Source organism: Nanorana parkeri, unplaced genomic scaffold (genome assembly GCF_000935625.1).
Source record: "Nanorana parkeri isolate BGI_ZX_2015 unplaced genomic scaffold, ASM93562v1 scaffold807, whole genome shotgun sequence".
NCBI lineage: Eukaryota > Metazoa > Chordata > Amphibia > Anura > Dicroglossidae > Nanorana > Nanorana parkeri.
This window is the reverse complement of record NW_017307075.1, coordinates 279,719-298,276: the sequence shown is the minus strand read 5'-3', so window position 1 is coordinate 298,276 and position 18,558 is coordinate 279,719. Positions and strand designations below refer to the sequence as shown.

At 40.0% G+C, this 18,558-nt stretch overlaps 1 protein-coding gene across 1 annotated transcript in view; it reads left to right on the top strand.

Annotated features, from left to right (window-relative positions):
• FBXW4 (F-box and WD repeat domain containing 4) overlaps positions 1-18,558 on the top strand; it is a 153,463-nt gene that overhangs the window by 77,210 nt on the left and 57,695 nt on the right. The window lies entirely within an intron of this gene.

Sequence of the window (18,558 nt, the reverse complement as noted above, 5' to 3'; positions counted from 1 at the left end):
CCAGAAAATGGGTACCATTGATATATACGATAAAGTCAGGGCATGATTTAAAAGTCAGGGCATGATTCAACTTACTAGGTTCTATTCAATGCAAAATTTATTTTTGGGTGGACTAAACCTTTAAACAGGAAACTGGAAACACCAATACATTAGAAGTTTCCAAATATGTTCATACACAAAATTATCAACTTGAATTTTAATCCCCTCACAAAGTACTGTATCTGGTAGGAAAACTACTGGGTTTGTTTTAAAACCCCGATCTTTAATTATTGCTTTGAACCTTAAAATGGAAGCTAATATTTATCCAAGCCGTGGACCTATTTGTAGTTGCTATACCTGCTTTCCCAAAGATAAAATGAACCTGTGCTTTGTCCACACTAAGCACACTTTATTGACTGCATACAGACTTCCATAACTGCATGCTCATTCCAACCAGGCAACTAGTATTTTGAGAAGGAGGTTAGCGGCAGGTACGCAATAGTAGCATATGCATTTCTCTTACTATTGTTTTTCTTTAGCGCTCATGTAGACGAGCGTTGTTTTTCTGCATGGAGTTTAAGACACTGATCTGTAGATATCAATTTACCTCTTTAGTGCCATGTAGATAATGATCTGAGGTTGCATTTGACCTGCTTTGCTTTTTTTTGTGTGTGTTTCTTTAGACGCAGCTGGTCCTGATGCATTTGCATGTGTTTAAGCAGGGCTGCATTCAAATGCAAAAAGCAGAATTTGACAGCAACTCATGTCTACAAGGGTCCTTAAAGTCTAAGAAATGCCCACTTTCAGCTGTATTCAGGGCCTGTTTGAGCTTAAAATTGCCTTACATTTCACTTCTTTATTCTTCATGTGACTGGAGAAAATCATAAAGTCATAAATGTATCTCAGATCTTGACACATTTAAAAAAAACAAAAACCTTAGAATGATTTAATTGAAGATAATTAATGCATCACATTTCTCATCAACCAGAGCTCATGGTTTTAATTTTTTTAGGTTTTTCTTTGTTTTTCAGACTGAAGATAGAATAGCTGTTACACAGTTTAAAAGCACTAAACAGCTTCCCAGTTCTGCAATATGTATAGGTAGACAAATTGAAAACTTTTACTTACCATTTATTAATTGTTTTCTGTTGAGCAGTATTGTTGGGTAAGAGCTGATCTGGCCATTGTCCACAGGCATTTTGGGAGCCCAACTGCTATAAATATGGAGCTAAATCATCCTTTTTTTATAGGACCATGGTGCCTAATAAAGTAACCCATAGCAATTCATCTCTAGTCATCTTTTAGAGATCTCACTCAAGTGAGGTCTGGTTGGTATGAGTTTCTAGACTTTGTGAGTCTTAATTAGCAGTGCCTGCAGGATTGCTGTTAATGCAAAAGCTAAATACTGGAATTGAAGGCATTAATAAACAAATCATGTTAGTTTGGACTGCATCGGATTCATGCTATTGTCAACTTGGGTATTGCCTTAATATAACAGATAAAATGTTGGTGTAAGTAACAACTTAATACTGAATAATTAAGAGATGAGAATTCTGCTTGTGTGAGCAGATCATTCCCATCTGTATGTCGGCTGCATGCATGTGTTTCACTTGTCCCTGGAATCCAAAACTAAATGTCCTAAAACTCTCAGACATGAGAACAACCATTTCAATTGTTGATCAGCTGTATATCCTGTCAAGTGAGTTTTTCTGCCTCCCAATTTCAACATTTTGTGTGTTCTTATTAGTTCTGTCATTACACATTATAGATCATTTAGTTAAAGGAGAACAGATATTTTTCCTCTAAAATAATTTAGTTGCATGTAGAAGTGTATTGAAAATATCAATGTCTTATGTTTGTATTGATTTAGAGAGTAAGGGGGCTGAATATTGCTGAAGACAGTGGTTTTATGTTAGGAATTGAAGTGCCAAATTATATCTTGGCCAACTAAAATCCACAGACATGCACACCTTTTCCACTAGTGTGTATGCTTGGGTTCTTCTGAAACCAGGAGTTCAAGTCTTACCTTAGAAAAATCCTGCCAAGGACTTCCTCAACCCTTGAGATTTGTAAGCCGGGGGGTTTCTGCCAATAAGGACAGAGATGATTGTCCCTCAGGTTTCAGGAAGGTTGGTGGCCATTAACAATCTGTGAGTACTTTTACTCTGGTGTATGTAAAAAGTAGGGATGCACCGATACAGTTTTTACGGTATCGAGTACCGATATTTGTTTTCCGGTAGTCGCCGATACTGAATACCGATACCGGAAGTCCCATTAAGGAAGCCGGGCAGCATGTCATTACTCACCGCCCGGCTTCCTGATTAGCCAGGAAGCTGGGCAGTGTTTAATGACTAGCCACCCAGCTTCCAGATTAGCCATGGAGGCGGTTTCCCAACCAATCAGGAAGCCGGGAGGTGAGTAATTACACGGCACCATGGAACCGGCTTCCCAGCCAATCAGGAAGCCGGCTCCATGCTCCCTCGTCTCCAGGTGACGAAGAAGCATGGAGCCGGCTTTCTGGGCAATCAGTAAGCCGGGGGGCGAGTAATGACCTGCTGCCCGACTTCATGATTGGCCAGCTTCCTGACCAATCATTGAGTGACGAGGGAGCATGGAGTCGACTTCCCAGCCAATCAGGAAGCCAGCTCCATGCTTTCTAGTGACGAGGGAGCATGGAGCCAACTTCCCAGCCAATCAGGAAACTGGGCAGTGTGTAATGACTCGCCTCCCGGCTTCCTGATACCAGAAGTTCCGGTATCAGGATAGGCATCAGAAGCATACGAGAAAAATGCACACCACAGCGCTCAGCAGACTCCCAATGATATTCTCCACCAACAATCATTTGCAGGCTGCCGTCATCAAAAGGCCACTGGGAAGTATTCCTCACAAAACATGCAAAACAAACAGACAGCACCTTGTCCTCGTGTAATACAGTTTATTAATCAATGAACATACAAGCTGACATAAATACTACTAACATGGTAATCACTGAATGAATGGTACAAGGCAGACCCCACACAAAGCTGCCTTGCAAGCTGACGCGTTTCTGAGGAATGGGTATATTCCCCGAAACACGTCAGCAGCTTTGTGTGGGGTCTGCCTTGTACCATTCATTCAGTGATTACCATGTTAGTAGTATTTATGTCAGCTTGTATGTTCATTGATTAATAAACTGTATTACACGAGGACAAGGTGCTGTCTGTTTGTTTTGCATCAGAGGCATACTAGTATCGGTGTGGGGGCATCCCTAGTAAAAAGCAGCAACCTTTTCACCCCTTATTTGAGTCGTGTCATATACACATATTAGAGGGCTTCCAGTATATCCAGTTACAATGTGCTTGGTGAAAATATAATGTCTGCTCTCTCTATTTTCCCCTGCGCTTTGGTAGCTGTCATCACAGGCCACTGTCATTTTTTCTTTGTTTACATCCAGTCTGTCTGCAACATACAACATAGAGAACAACATGTCCAAAGACCAGAACTGAGAACAAGGAAAGCATCTCCTCAACATATCTGTATTATTAACGTATTTATAATAGTGTCTGAAGCCATGCATATTGATTTATGTACTACACTGCACTTACACAATTGCTGGATAAACGATCACAAACTGCTTGAAGCAGGCAGCATAAGTTTAGCTAAGCCCTGTCCATTCCCCCATGCCATTACTGCAGGCAGCCAGTTACTGTAAGCAGAATAAACACATAGAAAGATCTCTGAGTGATCATTATACTTAGTCCTGGACTAAGGTATAGTGCTCTCTAATGTACAATGGAGACTGCAGATCACTGCTGACAGACTGATTGTAAACAAAGCAATGCTTTTCTAGCCTGGATCTATGGTAACGTGTCTCAAAACACAGGTAAAGAAATATTAAATATCATGGGTTCTATTTGTAAAGTCAACTGGTACCCCTGGATATGTTAAAAGAGCTGATGTATTATTACTACCTGGCTGAAAATGAAATATTCAAATGTGTGTTTTTTTTAATGATGAACATAAAATCGGAAAAAAAAACAATATACATGCCCTGTAAATGTATACCTTACTACTTCTAGAAATGCATTACGGCAAGGGATATTGTCTTTATTTCAAGACAGGGTCTGGAGACATCAAATTATTCCCTTGGGGAAATATGGGAAGTACTAGCACTAGACATAGCAAATTTTACAAGGTTCATTACAGCTGAACTCCAGGCAAAGGCTAATTACATAGTTCAAATACATATGGGAGCTGTTTTACCTGCCACAGGATTAGTATTTCAATCCTGAGATTTACACAACCCTGTCAGACTGTACAGAGAGGCTGGTGACCTAAGTTTTCTCTTCTGCTGTAAGCAATAAAGCTAGGTCACCTTCCTGCCCTCAGCTTATGACTGTACAGTGAAGGGGCAACAGCAGCTTGCCCCCTGCTCATATTGCTCTTTGCCATAACAACTTTAGAACTTGAATAAGAAGGATGCCTTTTGGAAACAAAGGACCTACACATGCTGTGGTAAAAAGTGGGTGTGGCTAAATTACAGAAAGATATGGGGCATGGCTTAAAGAAGAACTCCGGGCAAATGGTAAATTAACCCTTGAAGTGGGACTAAGAGTTAAGTGTTCATTTTAGTCTAAGGGCTGAAACAAAAAAGATATGCTCACCTGATCCTCAATCCTGCAGTGCTGACCACTCACTTTTATCCCCCTCCGCTCCGGCTGTGGTATGTTCCCCCCAGTCCTCACGTCCTATGCAAGTCAGTGGACTTCTATTAAACGTGAGGATGTCAGCAGGCCTTAGACCCCTGGAGCCTGGGGAAGAAGAGGCTGTGGGGACCGGTCTAACAGCCAAGCAGGATTGATGATCAGGTGAGTGTATCTTTGTTATTTTAGACCTTACACCAAAATGGGATAGCCCCACTACAAGGGTTAATTTGTAATTTGTCCGGAGTTCTTCTTTAAGTCTGAGCCTACTCTCAGTATACACCACACATGTATTCCACATTCCGGGGTCAGGATTATGTAATGCACAGGACAGATTACAGTGCAGAGGTCAGGACTATACAATGTACAACGTAGCTAATAAAATGCATAGATCAGGAATAGAGCTCCAAGCACAAGATTGCAGGTGCAGGTCAGGAGTATATCAGATAGTCTAGTCAGCTGGTCAATAGTCAGCAAATATTGTATGGCATCAGCAGTCAGTCAGTCTGGGAACTGATGTAACCGATAAAGAGGGCAGTACTGGTCATGTAAGGCCTTTCTGTACAAATTGGTTCTGATTAAGTGGATCCAAGCTAGTTGTTAAATTGTGTCATTCCTTAAAGGAGAACTATGAGGTGAGTGCTTTTCACTCACCTCATAGTTCTAGCCGACCTGTGACAATGAGACTGTCACAGGTCGGCTCAGTAGATCAGGAGGTGAGTGAACACATACCGGCGTTCGCTCACCTCTCGATCCTGCCACAGCTCTCTGCCATGACAGGGGAGGGGCTGGATTCCCCCCTCCGATCCTCCAGCGCTGACTGGCGGAACGGACAGGGGAGGGGGTGGATACAGCTGGCTCTGCCTCTAGATAGGCAGAGCCAGCTGTCAGTCACGCAGCTGGGCGGATCCCGACATAATTGTCGGGATCCGCTTCAGCTGTGGCGTCTCAGTATACCGAGAGCAATCCCCCCTCTAGCAGCCATTGTGGCACCTACTCTACCTGACAGGAGTATTGCTGCTGTTACCCCTGTCAATCAGGCAACTAGAGAACAGAGCACCAGCAAGTTCCCAGCATGTCTCATCTCTACATGAAACCTTCTCCACCTTGGGCAACTGCCCCTCCTCACTCCCTCATCTCCTTGACCATGCATATGGGGTTCCTCTAAAACAAATGGGTATTGTATTGGATATACATTGTATTGGAATTGTGAATTTGGCCAGTTTAGATGAAATGATGGTTAAGAAAAATTATATTTAATGGGACCACCTTTTCTAATAATTCCCTAGGACTCAATGACTTAGGATATTTTTGCAGTTTTCCTGTGGTTATGCCTTTTGGCAATCACCACACAGTGAATAGATAAAGTTTAAAAGAGAACTATGGGATAACCTTTTTATCCAATAGTTCACTTTAGGGTCAAAGGAGGACATATTCTAACATCCTCCCGTGACCCAAAGCTCAGTATATAGCGAGATATTGCGAACTGTATACTGAGAGTGCCGCAGCCGGGATGGTCCTGTCGAGATCCACCCAGCTGCCTGATTGACAACAGGCTTTGCCTCTCTAAAGGCAGAGCCAGCTGTGCCCGCCCCTCCCCCGTTCCACCAGTCAGCGCTGGAGGATTGGGGAGGGGGGAGATCCCTGCGGGGAGCAGTGACTGATAGTCACCACTTTCTGCAGGGAGATGATCGGGAAGTGAGCGAGTGACGGTATGTGTTCGCTCACTTCCCGATCAATAGAGCTACGTGTGAGAGTTTCAATGTCACACATCGGCTCTAACTATGAGGATGAGTGTAAATCACTTACCTCATAGTTCTCCTTTAATTTTAACACATTGCAACAATGCTTGTTAGCATTAATCTTCTTTCTGTTAACTGCATTCTAACTTTAATAGTTGCCATGCAGTAAGAAAACAGTAGCTACGCTGCACGGAATAGTTAAAATATGTGCCCTCATATAGTTTTGCTCTTTGCAGTATTTTCTTCTTTATATTTATTATTTAAATTAGTTTTCAAAAGTTATTAAAATGGCACACTATGCAAAAAAAGAAGGCTTTCCCTCCACAAGTAAAGAAATTGTAACAGGTTCCACACTATCCACACTCAACTTCAAGATTTTAAAAGTGGATTCATGGAAATGCTCAGTCAGTGGGGTCAAGTGTGTGTGGATACCATTGGTGCTAGGCACATGCCATTTTGAGAATATACTTCTCATGGGAGATAGTCATTTCTTTACAGTTTCAAAAAGCCAAGATAATTTGCTTGACCAGTCTAGTGTATGAAAGTGTTTTGGAGACAACCAGAGTGTCCTGCTGATAATTAGAACTCTTTATTTACATGGGAATCCTGGGATTAACAAGTCTATCTTTCTACGTTCTAGTTATAATAGTTGCCCTAAAGATAGTAGGAGATGTTAGAACAGTCAGGTCAGTAATCATGTCCTAAAGGTGATACAGTATTTAAGTGGTAACTGAAAGGTTGGTGTTGGGCAGGTCTACCAGTTCAAACATCTTACTAGTAGATATTAATGGCAATTTCTTTCAAGGGAAATACCAATATCACAATATAAAATATTTATGTAAATACTGTCATGTCATAGAAGTAAAATTTCTGATTATTTTTATGTTGGATAGGGTGGAAGTTAATATCCTCATGCATGGAGGTGTTTTTTCAAATGGACTCTTGTCAGGTCGCCAACGGGAAGATTTTTACTTACTCTCTGTCTTAGAGTCACCCAGGGAATAACTGTGGGATTTTTTTCTGGAGTATATCCTCCATGTACTTCTATGGAGAATTGTTTATGGTGACAATGACACCAGTAACTAAATGATTCTGGTAAGGGATATTTGACAGCATGGCATAAAATCTTACAGTTCCACTTTAAAAGTAACTTATATTTTAGTTTTGTGTGAATGTTGGTTACCTCCTGACTTTTTATATATTCTGGAACTTCTAATGCTAGATCTTTGTACCCGAGGCTCCTGTCACAGCTGTTTCACGGCTGCCCCTCCCTTTATACAGTACAGTATATATTAAATAATGCATCAAGAGGAGTGAAGCTCTTGCCCTGACTCAGCCATGGGTACAGTGTGGATATTTTGATGCTGTTGTTTTGGATAAACCAGTCAATAGCAGAATCATTCCACCTGTTTGAACATTGCACAGAAATGTCCATTGTGGTTATATAAATCCATAATGAGTTTGTTTTTTCCCAAATAATATTCTAGTTACTTTTTGGCACTAAATCCTTTATTTAAATCAAATTTAAATTGTTTTCAAAATAATTACCTGCTATTTGTCAAATAGACTGTGGCTGTCGGACTGATCATTCCATAATTTAGCAGAAAAAAATTGCCGTCTGGAGACGGCAACCCGCAGATGCTGCAGTGCCGTCCGTCCGTTTTTTTACTACGGGCGGACGGCAAGAGGTTAATCAAAATCAAAGCAGCATAGTGGTAAAATCCAGCTGTTGTTGAAAATCTTGGCCTAACTGCCTGTGTTTTAAGAATGTGCTTTTTACTCTTGAGAAGTATTAATGACTTTTACCTTTTGAAAAGATTTTGGACAAATCTGTTTCTGTTGTGTGGGTAACATATAAATGGTGGATTTTGTTTCACATGGAATAATTCACAGAAGGTATTACCTTTTGTAGTGAAAAGGGATAGACAAGAGTCACCTAGCATAAAGTCAAAGCAATGTTTTGGCTGTAAGATGCATTACAGGCAGACTTATAGTTTTTCTAAAGAAAGAAGGGAGCAAAGGCTTTATTGGCGTTCTTTGTAATTTAGGAAACCCAACCCAAACTGGATGAAGAAGGGAGGGGAAAAAAAGCTGACAGCCTTAAAGGACCTGTCTGTATTGTGTGTCAGCACGTCAAGAAAGAGATGTTCTTAGCATGAGATTTCTTTAGTAACTTTTGGAATGTCCCCAATGAATAGAGATTTATTTTTGGTTATGAAAAAGTAGGCACTCACCTGGTGTGTAATGACACACTGTTCATCAGTTAGTTATTTGTCCAGCCATCCCCTCACTTTCATCTCATACTGCCTCATTAACAGAGTCACTACCTCATTTGTTTTTTTCCTGCTGAGCCCAGGTCCAGAGTTCCATGTGCTTACAAGGATGGTTGGCATGCACAGCTTGCCTAATGAAAAAGCCTCTACTAATTGCATTGTCTTAAAATTACAACTTTCCATCAAATCTCCCTCTTCTTTTTCTTTCTCCTGCTGGGAAACATTTTGAGTTTGTATTGTATTTGAGAAAACAAAGCCCACCCATTGGTGCAAAGCTCTCATGCAAATCTTCAGCTTCGTACCTAGAATAAGGAAGGTAATTACATGTTACTCCAGGTGAAAGCAATGTTAAACGTCCAGAAGAAAATTAAGTAGAATTGGAAGAGTAAAAGAAACCTGTATCCCCAGGCACAGGATTAGATAATGGTAATTGTTAACAAAAATAAAGAACAAAAGAGAAAAAAATCTGTTTTTATAGATAGATCATGTTCTGTCCTTTTTGATAAATAATGAGGACAGGAATGTATTTTATGCTAAAGTATTTAATACTTTTAGAAATATTTCAGTTGGGAAAAATGTTTTTCTTTTTCATACTCCTGCCTTAAAGATATAGGATGATGGAGATATGACAAGTGAAATCTTTGTACCAACTTTAATCCCTTCCAATCCCCACACAGAATCCATGTACTAGCAATTAACAGCTTATGGAAAAATCAGAGAATCAATCTTCTTAACAGGTTTTTGTGCCAGACATTATATATCAATGTCCTTTCAACTTCGCTAGAATACATAATTTTTTTTTTAAATAGACAAATTATGGGTAATCTGAATGAGCATGAAAACATCTGCAATTTTATGTTGTCATTATAACATCCTGAGTTAGCTAAATAAAACATTGTGAATTTAATTTTTTTTACCAAATTCATATAGAAGAGATATAGCATTGGGTAGGTCACTGTGTAGTGAGGATAACGTCCAGTTGTATGTAGCCACCAACACGGAGAATTTGTGTATATCAAAGTGAGCCTTTGTTTAGCCCAATCAGGACATAGTGACAACTTTACTTAAATGCCTCGCTCTCATCTGCATATACTTACCTTCACGTCATGTCTCTGCCAATCTGTCCGCCACCAGGTGCGAAAAGAAACTCCAAATTTTCTGGGTTTAATATAACATGTGACTCATTCTCCTTCTCGTATGACAGCACTGGTGCGTGGCCCACTGTCATATGGAGGTGGGGAAAGAGTCCTCATCCCCGTGTAAGCTCCAACTCAGTCCCCTGACGTCCCTGTTTGCCAATGCATCATGCATTGCTGAGCTTTCTTTTATGCTATTCCAGTGGCTTGAATACTATCTGGGTCACTGACCAGGAGCAAGTATGCAGATCAAGAGTTCTGACTTTATTGGCTACATGCTTGTTCGCTCTCAGTGACTCAAAGTATGAAGTCCAGAGACAGCCAGGCAACTAACATTTTCAGGTCAGAAATTGCAATCTCGTATTTCTTTCAGTACAGGTTTACTCTTATTGGAAATGCAGCATTTAAAGTGCATGTAAACTCTCATTTAGGCTATATTCACACTGGAATCGGCTCCATGCTGCGTGCACGGCCGTATTAGGCAGCTCCCGGAAAGGACAGGTGCTGCATGTGATTAGTACGCAGCCCCTGTCCTTCTCTGTGGGACTATGTGGCCGTACGCCGCCCTAGCTCACGCGCCCTGCACGTCTGGGCAGGTGCGGGTGTCCGTACTCGTACGCTGACAGGATGGATCCTGTCTGCGTCTGAGCCGGGACACCCGCACCCGTACAGACCTGCACTTGAGGTGAGCGTAGGGGGGCGTACGGCCGCATACTCTCATAGAGAAGGACAGGGGCTACATACTAATCGCATGCAGCACCTGTCCTTCCCGGGAGCTGCCCGATCCGGCCGTGCACACAGCATGGAGCTGTACGTGCCGGCCGTTTCTAGTGTTATTGAGGGCTTACGCACATTTATTTTGCTAAAGCGCAGTATATCTTAATTACCATTTTTCATCTTGGTGCTGCTGATTTCCTGCTGCGACTTTGCTGTCACTTACATGAATACACTCCTGGGATGCCTCCAAGAGTTTTTTTTAGGGCGGCTTTCCTAGGGACAACATTTACAACAGTGGACCCTACCTGTGTAATGTGTGTTAAAAGCAGCCATTTGCAGTCTGCCTCGAAAAAGCCCACTTGACAGGGTGCTAACACAAGAACACAATTAGGAGAGAGGGACAGGACAATGTTATCCTATAACAGGAAGTGCCTGAACAGGACCTTCATGGCAGGATTACTTGGCAGTATCTTCATAAAACGTAAACATTTAAAAACATTATAAAATTACTTTGTAAATGGCATTCACTTGTTTAATGCTTATGAGATTTTAGTGATTGGTTTTACACATATTTTAAGATATAAAAAGTTCTTGCTGAAAAAGGCACAACCTTCGGTTGCTCAGAAGAGCATTTGTCACTCTTGTGGCATGCTCCATTATCTTACCATAAATCTTTGTGTAAAAGAAAGCTTCCTGAAAGGTTTCAGTGTTCACCTGATGTGTCAGGACCGCAAAGCTCACACACATAATATGCTCTTCAAAACTTCCAACAGCATGTTTTAATTGTCAAGTGCAAAGCTGAAAGTGGCCTTCTGACATCAGGTTAAATAAAGTAAAAGCATAGGAGGATCCTTTTGAAGGCTTGACTGGTATTCAAAAAAAATAAGGTTATTTCCAGGGGCACATCATACTAGGGATTGTCTGTGGATATAGGAAGGGTTTAAAACTACAGCTCTGTGGTCTGATATCCCGGTTTCCCTGAGTTCTGCACAGCATAGTTTCCATAAGAATGAATAGAAATCCTCATTTTGCTGGGCAATGTATCCTGTTAAGATACTGCATCATTGTCACCTGTCTATACCACGTCCCAAGACTCTTGAAGACTGCTCTGCACTTTTCATGACACTCTGAGAGCCTTCAAATTCCAGCTTGTGAACACACCAAGTATAGGAATTAAGCAACGATCTTGACGATTTTTTTGCATGCATCAACAACTGTCACGGCTCATAAATGCATTTCACTGACACAGACAGGCTTTTAAGATTTCCAAGCCAGGGAGATAAGACATCCTCAAGTGTCATGGCATGCATTTGTTATCTAATCGAGTTTATTATCTATTCATGTTAACCACTGGCAGTTGCTCTTCAGTGCCACCCAACTGGTCAAACCCCTTTTGTGTTTTGTGAAAATTATAGATGATTACAGGAATTCTATTTAAAAGTACAATATTTTAGGGCTCTTTTAATTGTATAATGTTTATGATAGAGACATTTCATGGCTTTACATATATACAATTTTTTAATGAAGTGATAGGTATACACTTTTGGCACTCATAGCCTCCTAAAGTGTCATGAATAGTGGCAGCTTCATGAGCCAATAGAGTTGAGAAGTACAGGAGATACTTACATTGTTACCCTGAAGCTGGTTGACCATCTTGCTTGTGTCTACATGTTCGATTTAAAGCCAAAGTTCACCTTTAGGACATGCGATTCATGTAACTTAGCTGCTGTGTATTTTTCTTTTCCTTCTTTTCTTACTTTTTTCCCCCTCTTATTCATGATTATTCACTTTGGGGCTTATGCATGAAATGTGTGCTAACAGAACCATTTTAGTTTTTTTCCCAAACCAACCAGTCTGGAATTACCCTGATCTGTTACTGCCAGTAATGCATAGCCGGGGTATTGCCACTAACAAATACATCAGGACTGAAGCAGTTAATGAAAAAAGGTCTAATTACAGCTGCCAGGACGGTCATCCCGCGCCATTGGCATACGTCGGTGGCCCCTACCCTGGTTGAATGGGTGGTAGAGCTGGATCATATAACAGACCGAGGAGCGTGAAGTTGCAAATGCATATGTGCACACCTGGTCTACCTGGCTCACCTTTAGGGAGTCGACTGGCTTTACGGAGACTGTGTCCTCCTGAGCTCATGGCCTATTGGTCTAGAGGGGTCCCATGGCAGGGGGCGGGGCCTCCTTTGTACTCTCTTGTCCATACCCTTACTCCTTCTTTGGCCCTTCTGCTGTCGTCCTCTTGCTGTTTTTTCTAATCTATTTACCTCCCCTCCCTCCAAGGGTTCCACCCTGGTTGTCTTCTTGCCTAAGTCCATGCTATACATCTAGCTCAGCATCTGCCCCCCTACTCAAGCTGGCTCACAATGATGGAGACTCACTTCAGCTGCCTTTTGCTTATATCTTTGAAGCTCTTGAGAGGTGGGGCTCACACATCACGGCACCATGGCGACCTGGTTCCGTATATTTAGTACCAATCTCCTTACCAGTTTGGACATTTTTGCAATGTTAAATGTACGACTTTTGCTCTAAACACACGAATACTGCTGTCTGTATAGTTACTGTTAGCTACTGTGTCCCACTAGGGACAGTCTACTCTTTCCCTTTTTATTGTCACTTTTTTGTGCTTAATTCTTTTATTTGTGGTTATCTTTTTTGATTTGTACTGAACATTTTTAATAAACTCAGATTGAACTAAAAAAACGTCTAATTCTTCTAAATTCTTGATGCTACACCACCTGCCAGTTTCTTATACCTCTCAGTGGCTCTGTTGGTGAGATCTGTGTATGAATTCCAATTAAAGTTATGGAGAATGCAACAGAAAGTGCTTAAGCTGAGAAAGGTGGACAGGAACAGAGCAGGAAAATCTCACTGTTGCAATATCCAATAAATATAAGTAACCAGGTGCAGACTCAGCCCAGAAGCCTCCACCCTTAAGAAAAATATCTCTTTTGGGTAGACAGGCACTTTAAGACCTGAAATGGCTAAAAAATTTAAAAAAAAAACAACTGTTGTAACTTGAGCTACCTGTCTCTTGGAATTGACGAAATCGTAATGGTAATAGCTACTAGTGAGCAGAGCATTTATTCATAAAAAAAGACAAATCCTGTAAAATGTGTTAATTTTGTATTATTATTATTATTATAGTACAGGATTTATATAGCGCCAACAGTTTACGCAGCGCTTTACAATATAAGGAAGACATTACAATCACAATAAAATTCAAGACAAGATGGTAAGGAGGGCCCTAATTTATAAGATAAAGTATCTGTGCTTGCCCAATGTAGTTAAAGATTAGTGGTATAATTTATGTCACATGCACATGTCAAATTATGAATAGTTGAACAGTATTTTTTTCTTATTTTTTTTATCTAAAGCTTAACATTTATGAGTATAGTACTGTATAGCATTCTGTACAGCAAATCAGTATCTACATCCATTGCTACACGTGTTTAAATAAAAAAAAAGTTGTGCAAGGCCAGTGTTTATGGCATTCAACTTATTGCATATCTATATAGCCAAGTGCATAAGATCAAGTAGCCTAGCCTGAGTAAAGCATGTAGCAATCACTAAATATAGTCTTAACTGATTTTTAAAGGAAAGCATCGCAGAATATGTTGTCATTTGGGGCATTACAGATTTTAAGATTCTTTTTTCCTTACCTCACTTTACAATAATTTAGTGTGTTTCAAAGATTGCAATTAGTTTGGATGTCCTTTTTTTTAAAGAAATTTGTGACGGTTGTTTTTTTTCTTTTGCTTGGTATGTGTGATGGCACACTGACCTGACACAGCATCACTGGGAGCAAGTGCATACACGATGGTACCTTTTCAGTGCTAATGACAGCTGATTAGGTCACCAAGACTGTAGCACTCGCAGTTGGAATTCAGAACGTTCTAATGAATCATTCTTGCAGCTTGAGAGGTTATGAACAAAATGGACGAATTCAGGTGCTGACAAAGGCTGTGACCTTTGCTGCTATAATATCACTGTTTCACAGGCTGGTTAGTTCTCTAACCAACTTTCAGCCCATCAAAAATTGATTTAATTGCAATTCCAACCCCCCCATTAGAAGCATTGGAGTATAACTAATTGTAGTAATAGAGAGTAATAAGGCTCAGATAAAAAGCTTTCCTTAGCCTCCTTTGTATCTTGTGTCACTGCCTGTCAGAGGTCAGAGAGCTTGCATATTCTATTAGTTGCCTTCATTTGGACAAATTAGTTTACCCAACAGTAATTAAAATGCCAGTACGGGTCGGGAAGAGCTGAAAGCACTTGATGGGCACAAAGATGAAGGACTTGACAGCTATGGTGGCCTTCCTTGCCAAAGCGTGTCACTGCTGAATCAGAGGATACACAAACCACAAGAATATATGGTTAGCGGCTTTGGGGTCATGTCATTCTTCACCTGCTTTAGTGTATTGTTTTTCGCCTCTCATCCAATTTGTCTTTTGTCACCTGCTTGAAGGTCGTGGACATTATTTTTAGCCATTGTTACTGAAACAGTGTAGTAAAAAAAAAACAAGTGCTGAAATCAATACCTGTTATATAATTTCTCTCAAGTTCATGAGCTGTTTAAATTACTTAGACCAAATAAGAAATCGAGTAAAACTTGTATAAGAACACAAGTGTCAGTATGAAGAGAGACATGGAAAGAAGCCTCTCTAGGCGAGAGTTTTTTTTTTTGAGGGTGTGGGGGTGGGCTGGGGTGTTAAATAGAAGTGGGAGATGCTTTAGGATCACTCAATGACTGACATGAGGGACTTTTTATAACCAAAGCTCTTCAAGACTTTGATTGTGATGCATTAAATCAACTCCAGTAACCCAGCACAGTCTGTGCATTCAGGATTTCCTTAATTTTCCTTGCACAAATTTAATTTGTGTCATTTGGTCAGTAATTGCTATAGCGGTCATCAGAGGAAATGCTTAGACCATTTCCTGCTAGGGGTAATTGAAGGTTGGAGTTGGAAACACTGCTGTAGAAAGCCATTAGCAATCCGTAATACAATGCATTTTTTCTTTGGTAAAGCCTTACACAGCCACAGACCAAAACTCAATATAAACAGTTTGTAAAGCCACAAAGATATAAAAACATATACCAAGCAACCTTTGTTTTCAACTATTGTGCCGTATTTACCTCCAAACTAATGTATAGATTTAAAACCATAGTTCATTGTATTGGGAATACAAATCTGTTACCTCTTTGACAAATATACTTGACACCTTTCTATATCATTTACTTATAAGAAAAGAGGTTAGTCATTGGCAACACTGTTTACTTCATGATGTTGTGGCAGAATGTATACTGACCAACTGAATGAATACTTCCCAGCTACTGATACAAATTGCAAAGAATATTGCCTTGAAGACCCAGGTAAACGTATGTTTCAGTGTATTGCCAGTCCATAGTGATAACTGGTATACTTGTACGCTGCACCTTCGATACTCTGCTTCTTATCCTCCGTTGATTTCCTAAAGGCAGCTGGTTGGAAGTGAACTCTGATTGCAATTATGAATCCATATGAGCACCAGAAAAAAAATATTGGTACTCCATCTACATAACAAAAAAACGGTATCAGTGCATTCCTACTCTAAACACTAATACACATATGTGAATAACAGCCATGGAACCCTACTGGGATTATTATGCGCAGTGTACACAGGCCATACAGAGTCTGCCTTGTGCAGAACTTAAGGTGACCCAACACATAATCGATATAATTTGATTGTGTAAATGATGTAACCCAACAGATCAAATTTCATACAAACTGAGCAGGCAAAACATATAGCCAACCAATAGCAAATAAGAATCTATCATGTTTGACTGAGACATTTTGATCAGACAGTTTGAAAATCTCTACAATTTCTTACTGAAAGTATGTAAAGTCTCTGCAAATGTCAGATACTCAATCATAGATATCAATTATTTATGTGAAAAAATAGTGTCTCAATCAATTTTCCAACTGTGTTGAAGATAGAGTAATAGCGGGAGTATATCAGTGAGGGCTAATTCAATAATTAAGTGAATGAGAATTTTTTTAATATTTAAATTGCAATGTGTATGGTGGGCATAAGAGTGACTGTGCTCGGTGAAGTGCACAGATGCTTGAGTAAGCTTAAATTGAAGGTGTTTTGTTGTGTTGTGCTATATCTACTCAGCCTTAATTTTGCATTCACTGCTCAAGCACTTCTATTGCTGTCCATTCAGTATTCACTCCAGATGGCCTTGTGCACTGCCTAAATGTAGGGTTCAGAAACTCTACACACATAATATTTTAGCTTGGGTTCACATTGTTACCCTTCACTAACTGAACACTGGTGCAAGTAAAGTGTCTATGTTCACAATCTAAACAGTAGAATCTCTCCACCTCTTTAAGTTGGTTTAAATGTCTTTAAATATTTTAATTAAGATATGTATTCTTTTGAAATGTTGGCAATATAATCGCATATTAGATTTAAAAACATTTAATTAAAGACATTTAATATTTCTTTGGAAAATTCATGAGAATTAAAAGCATTGATTATTTTTTTTCCTGGCCTTTTTATTCTGTGCCACACAAACTCACATAAGGCCAATCTTTTAAAAAGAATAAAGACTCAAGCTTGTTCTATTAAAGAAGAGGAGCACTCAAGTGGAAAGATCAAGGTGGTGGGAAAGCCACAGGTATCTTGCTGAGACAGAACGCCTTTACTAAATCAGCGTCTCAGTGTGCACCTGGAAAAATGCCTTAGTATAATCCCTACCACAGGCCTACTGGGAGGTCAGATTTGTTGGAGTGGCAGGGATTAGAAGTGGTTTCCTCCCCTCTCTCTTCACTATTGACTTACCTTGATGCTAATTTAGACCCGTGGCAACAATCAAGGAGTGTTACTGCATACCTTCTCTGGAAAAAAAAGTGCTCTTCTTTCCTTTGTTTACATTTTTTTAAAGAATCTTAAGAAGCAAATTGCTCACTAGAATGATTTGAGTGAGGCTGGTATGTTATTCACCCCAGTAATTGGCTTTGGTAGTTATTAATGGATTATGGGAAAGAAAAAGGGAAAAATAATGTATTACTTTGTAGTTGCATGCTTCATTGACAAAATACTTTTCTCAGGTTTTTTGAAGGCCAATTGCTACTGAAAGAACTGCTCTTAGAGCGAAAAGAAAAACATTTAGAAGTGTTATTTTTTCTATTGCATCCAAATGCTGTAATACTAAGACTCATGTCTAACTGTTTGCTGTATTTCATTTCAGAGATTTTATGCAATTTTGGTGTGTATTATTTTTTTTATGAATGATCTCTCGCTTTTATTGAGCATTATATAAAATAATGTCACTACTATCATTTAAAATGTTCACAAAACTATATTTTTTTATAGATATATTTAAACATTGTTTTCAACATAGTTGAATTATTTTATTACTTAAAGCTGAATATCTGACAAATAGCTAAATACAAAGTTGAGATACATATACTGTATGGGAGCTGTTTTTCCCTTTCTGAAGGATTTGTATTTCTCTCCATATGGTCCTGAAATTTATCTCACCCTAAAGCTGCCCATACACCTTACAACCGTCGCACGACTTTCGTTGTGCGATGGTTGTAAGGTGACTAAAATCTCATACGATCTGCCCATCTTGGACAGGCAGATTGTACTCAGCGGGGAGGGCTTGCGATGATTCCAATGCTGAGGGGGCATCGTGCGCTTGCGCACACTGGCCCGTTCGACGTTTGTCTTCCGAGCACGCCACTAACCGAAAATTGTACGATTCTCGGCGGGTTTTCGAGCGTGCTCGGAAGACAAAAGACTTGTGACCGTACAGTAGAAACGTTCGCACGCCTTCCATACACCTGCCGATTATCGTACAATAATCGGCAGGTGTATGGACACCTTAACAGTCTGTACAACCTGCCATTAAGCAGCAAGGACTCGTTCACACGAACGGCTGACTTTACTGCCCCTCTGAAAAAACGATCCACATTCATTTGTGTGGTTTTTGTTTTTTGTGTTTTTTTTTATATCTGCTTGGGGTT